The sequence below is a fragment of the Girardinichthys multiradiatus genome, chromosome 9 (assembly GCF_021462225.1).
Source record: "Girardinichthys multiradiatus isolate DD_20200921_A chromosome 9, DD_fGirMul_XY1, whole genome shotgun sequence".
Lineage (NCBI taxonomy): Eukaryota > Metazoa > Chordata > Actinopteri > Cyprinodontiformes > Goodeidae > Girardinichthys > Girardinichthys multiradiatus.
In genome coordinates this window covers 9,047,502-9,057,747 of record NC_061802.1, presented here as the reverse complement: position 1 = coordinate 9,057,747, position 10,246 = coordinate 9,047,502, and the positions used below count along the sequence as shown (strand labels likewise).

General features: G+C 38.4%; 1 long non-coding RNA gene across 1 annotated transcript; it reads right to left on the bottom strand.

Moving 5' to 3' along the window:
* Positions 1–4,024: 4,024 nt before the first annotated feature.
* Positions 4,025–4,907, bottom strand: LOC124874472. Its single transcript, XR_007039814.1, has 3 exons — positions 4,770–4,907; positions 4,468–4,695; positions 4,025–4,382 (listed from the first exon to the last, which is right to left on the bottom strand). It is a non-coding gene; the product is annotated as an uncharacterized LOC124874472 (long non-coding RNA).
* Positions 4,908–10,246: the final 5,339 nt, after the last annotated feature.

Genomic DNA, 10,246 nt, shown 5'->3' with positions numbered 1-10,246 from the left:
CGAAAATGAGGTGAAGAAAAGAAAAATATAAACAACAAAAATGCATTTAAAGGCGTGTGGATCACTTTGAATGGAAGGGACAGGACCCAAGAGAAAATAAATATTTGTATTTGGAGAACTGATAAAGACAGAACAATCTAGACAATGGCATAATAGCAGAAGAGTGAAGAGGCAACAAAAGCATGGCTGGAAACAAAATAAAAATCTTCTCCTGGAAGTCCAATTTTCCCAAAAGTATAAAATGGGTCTTGCCTTCCTTCCCAGAACACTTACTGAACAACATAACTAAAGGAACTGTGTTTATTGACCAGATGCTAAAACACTTAGGTTAGATATTTCTATTGCTTATTCTAAGAATATTTTGTCATGCTGTGTTTGTTAACGATTGAGATGATGGCTCATGACAAAGAAGACAGACAAACTCACACCCAGATGCATTTAAATAACACTTTAATAACACAAAACATTCATGTCTGGTCAATGGTAGTTCATGAACAACCCTGAAAGTATGTCTCTTAATATAAAACTAAGAGTAGGCTCTGTGTGAAATAATATTAAATACATTTCTGGTCAAAATCTTAAGAATAAGAATTCAGAATTAACACTACTGCGTCATAACCAGGTTGTTAAATTGAGCTTGAAAATGCAAAAAGAAGAAACAGACCAACAGACATATGTCAATAGTGTAGGCAACTAAGTCCAAGAAACCCTAAAAGGAGAACTAAAAAAAAGCACCAAAAACAGATCCTGTAACTGTTAGCCCCTATGTTTTTTGTTATGTATGATCCAGAGGACAGAGATTTTTTCTCCTGGAAGAAGTCCTATATAAGGCGGGTGTAAACTGCAGTGTTGTTCTGTTGGAAGCAGTGGCGCCGAAATAGGGGGGGGCAGGGGGCCATTGGCCCCCCCACTTTACAGCCCTGGCCGGCTGTGATCTGGTCCCAATAGATATTCACGGCTTGACCCAATTGTGCTGAGCGGCTGTGACGGATGTCTCTCTCTCCCTCTCTGGCGCTCTTGCTGTCTAGAGACAAAACGTTTGTGCCTCTTGAAACCTGACAGCATCCGCAAAAACACGAGTCAGTGATATACTTAAGTGCACAATGAAATTGGAAGTGCAAAAAAACACCCCTGTCTAGTTAACACGATTGCCTCAATGAATGTGCAATACCGGACGTTTCACCGCAAAGTTCTCAAATTCTGGGAAGAGTGAATGCCAATATGTTTCTATAACACCTGCAGTGTTATTAACTCACTAAAACTGCAAATAACTGCGTTCATTATTAGTCTGTCATCCGTGCGTGTCCCAAAGGCAGCTGCAATTTGCAACAGCACCGCACAGTGCGCACCGATGGCAGGTTGCTATGTGGAGAAAATGCAGGCAGATGAAAAGAACAGCAATGACCTTCTCTGTTTGTGTGAACATCCATGAAATAATAGTGGAAAAAATAATCAGGACCTGTGGCAGCCTGTCAGGGTCATTGTTTTGTTTTCTGAATGCATTGCCAGTCAGGAACGGCCATCACATAATCTCTCCAGACACCCAGGATGCATAAAACTGTTTTTAATGAATGGACAACTTCTGTTTTACTTTTTATTTTATTAAAGACAATTGGTAATTATGAAAAAAAGAAAAAAACTGTTGTTTTGTCAGCAGACCTTCTGCAAAACCTGTTCAACATAACGACAAAACAGAAGACAATGTTTTATTTTATTCTTTTATTTTCTTTATTTTAATAAGAAAATATTACATCTGACAAATCAGATTTACAATGAAAACACCCGTTTATCATTATTCTACCGGTTTGTGTATCAATGTAGGTCTAATGATTGTTCTTATAAAATTGTTGTTGGGATTATTTATGATATAATAATAGTCTATAATATGAACATATTTGGTATTTCCCGGGCTATATTAGATCTCAGTTCAGAGACGTGCGGTGAGGTCTATGACTGGTGAAGCCCTGAATCCTCTAGAGTCGGATGTAAAAAATATATGAACCCAATACAGAAACTGATATTTTTAAAAGCTTTTAATTATGCTTTAATTAATTCTATACTGATCAACAACAGCAAGAAAAACTAAATATTTAATATAAGGTCAAATTTGATTATCTAAAATTATTTTCTATTTTCCGCTGATCCTGCGGCTCCTCGATGGGTTGCACTGTGACCCGATCCAGATGCTGAGGGTTCAGCTGAACTGGAGCAAAACCACAAAGAAGCGTCTTCGGCCATGGTCTGTGAGGGAAGTCATCCACTCCCAATGGCGAATACTCCTGTGGGCTCAGTGAGAACCACAGCTGGACTGGCACTGCGCGTTTTCCCGTGTAGCGAACAGATGCCCTCTGCTCTAGCTGCTTGAAGCACACAGGAGGTTGTTGCACTGCGTCATTCTGAATGATCCAGCTGCTGATGTTTTTCCTTCTGTTATGTTCTGTTCCTGCTTTTCTGGACTGTTACAGTTTGCTAAGCTGTGTCGTCACTGTCCACAACAGCAGGTTTGTCATGTCAGTCTCCACCCTGATGAGATTATGTATCCTCCCTGTTCATTTGTGCAGGATGCCTCTTACTGCGTATTTACGCACGCGAAGCCTTTACTACGGTGGCCCAGAGTTGTCAGGTCAAATACAAAAGCCGCAACACAAATACAAGAGCCGCAACACAAATACAAGAGCCGCAGCACACAAGAGCCGCAACAAAGATACAAGAGCCGCAACACAAATACAAGAGCCGCAACACAAATACAAAAGCACAACGGAAGTTACGCAACCTGCAACAGAAGAAACCTTGCCTGTTGAATGAAACAACGGGAAGAGAAACTTTGCTTGCTATCAGCAGACAAATCTTGCCCGTTTGATAAGTGAAACACTTTTTTTTTTGATAATCAGTCACACTGATTGGAACTATGAGTCAACAATGAGCTTTGACTTTGTTGCGTAAGTTAACTTGCTTTTGTTGCTTTTAATTGTGGTTATAGAATAGATGACCCTTTACAATAATCTGAAGAGATTGTATTGTTACCTCTCATGGTTTTAGAGAAATAAAATTCTGAAAGTGGGACAAAAGCATATACTGGTTGAGCATTAGTAGATACTTTGGCCCATTATTTCTCCAAAGATGTACAGTAAAATTATTACATATTTTTTTTTTTTTACATAAAACATGTAAGTGAAAGTTTTAAGTGTCATTAAAATAAATGTTCTGAAGGTTACTTTTCTGTTTTCCTCTTATTTTCTCAACCGTCGCCAGGATCAGCACCCTTTCTGCTCCGTTACCGTAATGCACCTTGTATGCGCAAAGCTAATCTTTAAGAGAGAGCTGGTGTCGCCTGGTGTGACCGCGTATTTCTGACCGTCGGCTCACTTGACCGCAGTGCAGTAACATGTCTATAGGTTAACGCCATCTGTTCTCGGTTTTTGAAACAGAAAATTCAGTTTCCCTAATCTTATGCTTAAGATTTACAAAGTTTCCCTCATCCCACTTTCTGCTTACGCTTACTCATCATTGGTAAAATGGCAAAATACACAGTGTATAACAAGAAAATAATTACACTAAATAATACTGTTGTTGAATGACTTCCGTTGTGGCTTTGTATTTGTGTTGCGGCTTTTGTATTTGACCTGACACCTCTGGGCCACCGTACTTTACGCTTCTTTTTATTCTTCTCTCTTACGAATCTGTGGTTACATAACCCCAGATTCTATGAACAGCAGCAGAATTAAAGCAGGAACCCAGGTACAATTTAAGAGCACAAAACACACCTGCAGTCTATGCTTTTACAATAGTTTGTGCCTCATTCATGATGATCTGTATACAATTATCTTTACAAATATAGATTAAAACAATTTCACTTTGCAGAGCAGCCAGAAATACTGAATGAAACAGAGATAGATAAGGAAAGATAAGGACAGTGAAAGTCATGGAAGTCAAGAGAAGCCATTTTTTTATTTTTCAGGGCCTCACTCCAAGGATTTAGATTTAATTTTTTAGTACCACCCAAATCAGACAAGTCAAATAATAATTCCAAAAGTATTCACCTTAAAAGATGGCACAAACAGAAAATGGCTGTCATGAGATGAAGCTAATCACTCCCTGTTCTGTTCAGTATGTTTTGCATTTGCAAAGCCTTCAGCTTCTGCATGCTTGGAAACATCTATAAGCAAATACAAGAGCATGAGAAAAGTAATGGCCATAGTGAAAGCGCAGAAGTCTTGTTCCTCAGAGGCAGCAAATCAGACATTTGTACTCTGCTATACGACAACCAACTGTTGAGTTGTAACAGGAGGAGTACCCAAGTGCAGGCAAAACCAGAACAATGAGGCTGATGAAAGGTTTAAGTGAAGTTTATTTACAAAAGAAATGATGGATGTTGATTCGTCCTGCAAGGGAATAGGAGGATGTTAAATGAATAATCCAAAGGAGTAGAAGTGAGTATGATGAGGAAAATGTATCTTTCTTTCTTACAGGCTCTTGGGAGGGAGGTAAGCTCGGAGGAGGAGGCAAAGGATATCCAGGAGGTAAGTGATTCCGTTTTCGGGGTAAGTTTGTGTTCCAGGTCCGAGAGAGAGAGAGAGAGAGAGAGTGGCAGGACGAAGGATTGTTGACCTTCAGGTGAGAGTTTCCAGGAGAGAGTCCACATCCAAGAGTCCTGAAGCTCCAGCAAAAGGTGAGTTCCAGACTTCACAAAGTGTCCTTAAATAAACACAAAAACACAAGATTACTCGAGAATATCTCAAGGGTCGATTGTTGGCCGTCTCATTCAGTACCAGTGTCACTGAATAATCCGGCAAGGAATGGATCACATCCAGGAGCTTAAATGCCAGCTGCACTCATCAGCAGGATCCAGGACAGGTGTGTGAAGAAGGCTCCGCCCCTGCCACTCTGACTCTGGAAGGTAAGGAAACAACAAACATGTCCTCCAACAGAACACAATCCTAACACCATCAGTCTCTTCAGCGAGCCCTTTTGTCAAGGTGCAGTGGTGTTTAGCAAGACCAATGTGCAAGCAGGAGCGTGGAAGCAGCATTAAGTATAGCTGTTTAAAAGTGAAAAGCTGGTAAACTTACAGGTAACAGTAGGACACAGAACATAGGCAAGGAAACGGACATGAAGCAGGTAAACAACAGGCTTGGAATGACTCACATGTACTCATCCTTGTGCTAACTGAGACCATGGGGGTTGTGCCAAGTGGATCTCTTTTATCACAGCTAAATGACATTGCAGTGTTTATTAGAGATTCATACAAGTACATAAAGCTATGGGTAGAAACCAGTGAAGACAAGTTACCTAAGGCTTAGTACAATCTGTGAAACCCGCTGATGGGCCACAGGCAATGCCTTACAAAAGGTGTTGGAAGCTTTTTTAAAGCCTGACCATGCACTGTACACAGATCTGGTCACTTTAGAAAAGATTCAGAAGGATGCGAGCATAAAACCGTCATCCAAAGCAAGGCTCAGGACAGTGATGCAGAAGCTCAGACTGCCCTCCCAATGAAGAGAAATAGGAGTGAAGAGGAAGCCAGGTGAGTTGGCAGAAAATGAAACCATTGCTGAAGCTTAAACGGTTTATAAAATCCACATTCATATTATGAGTCTGGATACTGTAATTGAAATTGTTCATCGTCATTATGCAGCAAATGCAGTACAGATGTGTCCTGCATGGATCCAAAACATTTACCGGAAATCATGAGGAAAGGCCTTCTAGACACTAGCCTGAGAGAGCTCAGCAAATGCATGTTGGACATTGATGGATGTGCCAGTGTTGCTAGATTGAAGGCTGAACTTATCAGCTTTGCACAGTAGTGGGATTACCACCAAAAAACAACACACCAGGACCACTGCCTCCAGCAATGAAATAGACAAAGGCATGGAGGACACTGATGAAAATATGGTGTTATTGAGCAGAAGTTGTTCCACTTGTAAAAAGGGCCCAATATGTTGTTACATGCTCCTTTCACATTAAAATCTGCTCACCAATGCATATATATTATTGGTTTGTGCTACAAGTTACTCCTCACACTATCTATCACTCAGACTGCCTGTGAGAGGACTTTTTCCACCCTATAGTTGATAAAGAACCTCCTAAGAACCTCATTCAGTCAAGAGAACCTTGAAGCGTTTCTTTTGATGGCAACAGAGAAAAAGATTCTGATGTAAATGGATAAAGACAATATTATTGATAGATTAGCCTGAGAGTAGTGAACAACTGCGCTGCCTGCTGGTGTACTAGTAGCATTGGTGAAAATTAATTTTCGGTTAAGTTTTTTTTTTTGCACAAGTTAGAAAGCATTGTTTTGTCTAATGTCAATGTTTAATAGAGTGCACCACCTGTGTACCTCTCATTTGTTGTATGATATTCTGATTGATATACTTGATATTGTCATATTCCAAGTGAGTTTAAAAGGATTTATACATAGCATAATGTAGGTGAACATAATTTCAGTTTATTTTATTTGAATACATAATATTGCACCACAGCAGAAACATTTATTATTCAGTTTGCAGACATTGTGCATTAAACTTTAGCTCAGTTTAACGCAGTCTTGGTGATTTGCGTTAGTTTGCTGGTGGTGGCCTGGGATGGTATCAAATTCCCCACCGCACTGGTGGTGCAGAGGGTTAAGTGTGTTGGGATTATGAATCTGAGAATATTATTTAATATATAATATTAATACCTTAACATTTTATCAAATAATATTTCGGTCTGTTATGGGTTATCCTGTGAATACCAGCCCAGTAAGGTGATGTTATTAGGACAAAATAGAAAGGTCTGAGACGAGCTCTGACATTATTGAACAGCATAAACTCTGCACATATATGGAATGAATTCACACAATTTCTTAAAATACAAGAATTTATTAACAAAAATAAGTCAACTCAAAGTCAAACATATTTCAATCAACAAACTCTTTACTATGCTAAAACAATCCAACTAAACTACCAAGCAGAATTAAAGAATAGGGAAGATTAATGGGCTATGTACAATATAAACAAGTTGATTAAAGATTATTGAGAACCATGACCAAAAAAGTGATGCAACATTACCATACAATGTTTATGTTTGAGAACCAAGGATTATCTTGAAGAATCTGCAAATGAAGTTAAGTTAATCTTGGAACTAACTTAGACAATAATCAGCAACATTTAGACAATCAATCACATTGCAAGATCAGATAAAATATTATTTTAATAAAATAATGTTTTAAATAATGATCTGCTGAATAAAACCAACCTTCTGGATGACCATTTCTCAACGGTGTCTAATTAGCTGCCTTTATTTATTGAAATAATATTTAAAGAAATATTATTAAGGGAGTATTTTGGAAAGAGCCAAATCTTTCTGGAGAAATGGGGCTTAATGGTGTTTACTTAGTTATCAAGTTTAGTAAAATGTTGTTAGGGACACATTATTTACTGGATTGAAAACTAAACCTTTCTGGGTAAATATTATTTGGCAGCAAGCACATGTCCTTACCTGTTAGCAGTAAACACTAACAAAGGAAGCTAATAGCTTAGCACCAGAATCAAACCCACACCTTTAAAAATACCTTAAATAAAAGGGTTAAAATGCATAAGCGCGGACGCCGCGTTATGGCCAATCTTCTGTGTTTAAAATCACCCTTTAAATAAAGTTTGTCTTGAAGGTGCGGCCGCTGTGTGAACAAAAATAACCAGATACGCAGACAGTGATTTATTTCTACTTATCTTGTGCATATGATTGTGGGATCGTATGACACCCTTGGATCCAGTTGAAGAGTTTGTGTCTGTTTGCCAGCAAAGAGACATTAGCGCGCTGTTCCTCTCCGGCCAGTCTCAGCGGAGTCCCGGGTGTGTGACCTGTTCATGGAGGCCTGAGTTCTAAACATAGACTGTTGTGGGTCCAAATCCTGGCCCGGAAACATTTGCTCCATTCCTTTCCCTGCTCTATTTCCTGTCAACCTACTTAAAATAATAATAAAGGCCACTAGTGCCTAATAAAATATCTTTAAAATAAAAAAATTTCAAGCCTGGATTATGGTCCCAGTTTGCCCCTGACTTATAGCATAACTAACTACTTCACGATGTTAGAAAAGTAAACATTTAAACTTTCAAAATCCATCGCTTTGGATTGCTTTCTATTTATTGATATTTTTTTCCACATATAGTATCAATTTAAGCAGATGCAGTTTAGCATCGTGCTGTCTGAATGTTTCGTTGTAGGAGGGACTGGTGCACGCTACAAAATAGATGGCTTCATGTGAAAATATTGGGGCAACTTTTAAAGCTTGGGAACAAATGGGTCTTGAAATTGATAATGACCCTAAAAATAAAGCCAAATTATTTACAAAAAGACTAAAAGCCAATGTTTTGGGTTGGCCATCACAAAGTGCAATGAAAAATGTGGGCTGGGGTAAAAAGTTGTGTGTGAACAGTTTGGCCATCAAACCTGACTGAATGGGCCAAAATACCAGCAAACTGTTTTTGGAGGAAATTTTAATCAATTCTGGTATTTTGCACATGGTTATAAATTTGGTCATTCCAACTGACCTAAAAAAGGAAAGGTTTAATCTCATCTACTGCCATACAGCGAGAAAAAATGTTTTATGTGTCTTGTTTTACAGTGTATGTTAACTTCTAGCTTTAATTGCTGTATTAAATGTGTTTTGTACTTTCAAGCATTGTATTTTGGAGGACTTAATGATTAAAAACCATCAAAAGCAAGAATTTAATTAGGCCCTAATTAAAACCTATGACCATAATCTGATGATGTGCACAGCATGTTCAAATAAGCCATGCTGTGAGATAAACTACATAAAAGCAAAAAGCAGAAGCCTCTGAGTGCCAAAGAGAAGGTTTCAGACTCAGGTGAATTTTCTTTCAATTCTGTATCATTGTTTTGTTATGACATAGCTTTGCATAATTTAGACTATGAAGGCCATCTGAACGAAAAAGAAAAAGTAAAAACAATATATCCTCAAACTTAAATATATTTCAGACCAATAACACTTTTTAAAATCAGAAAATGAGAATTCTCAAATCATACAAAGATATAATATTTGCAGACCAACAGAACTCCTTGGACTGATGACAGAAGGTCCAACCCTGAAAACAGCTGTGAGTTGCTGCAGCTGCTTATGTTTCAAAACAAATCTCCCATGACAAAACTGTTGTTTTAGGTGCTGTGTCTAGCCTAGAACGTGTGTGAACAAAAGAATCAACAGAAAGGGTTCATTCTGAACTCCTCAAGTCTCTGTCAGTGAAATCCTGTATGTATCAAAACAAACAATATAGAATCAGTGAATAGAAGAGAGACGTTTTTGAACAAATGAATAAGAAGTAGAGGAGGCAGAAACAAAGACTGAGACATGATGTTGAGAGACTGAGGAGGAGGAGAATTTTGTTCCACTGTAACAAAAGTTTTTTTTTTTTATCGGAGCCAGCCTTGTAAGGTTTCATTGTTATTTGTCGTCGAGAACTGATGAATCGAAATAAAGTTAAAATGCGTACCGAAAAAAGAAGATATCATGTCTTCCTTAACTAATATTTACTGTACCTGGTAAAAGTATTCATACTCTTTGAACTTTCTCACCTTTTGTCACTTTACAGCCACACATATCTGGGTTTGTTATTGGTGTGTTATGTGATAGACCAACACAAAAGTCAACTAAATGTAAAGTAAAAGACAATTAACACATATAATAAAAACTTACGTTTTTGCCCATTCTTTCCTGCAAAATAGCTCAAACTGTCTGACTGGATGGAGTGGATATGTTTTGATTAATTGTGAAGTTTTGCCACAGGTTCTTAAATGGATTTAGAGCTGGACTGTGACTGGTCGTTTTTAACACATGAATATGCTTTTTTCTAAGCCATTTCTTTATAACTCTGGCTGTATGCTCAAGGTCGGTGAACTGCTGGAGGGTGAAGCTCCACCCCACACTCAAGTCTTTTGCAGCCTCTAATATGTTTTCTTCTAGGACTAACCTGGATTTACCTCAATCCATTTTTCCATGAACTCTGAGCAATGTTACTGTCCCCATTGTGGTTAAATGGTAACGGCAAATTGGACATTTTATGGCTCTTTTCTTGCCACTCATCCATAAGGCCAGATTTTTGGTGTAAAAAGAGTAATAGCTTTCCTGTCACCAGATTGTCCAACTTCAGCTCTCTGCAGCCCCTCAGTTTAGGTGAACCACCATGTCTTGGTAGGTTGTTAGCCGCACCATGTTCTTTCCATTTTAAGATGATGAACTGAACACCTATCC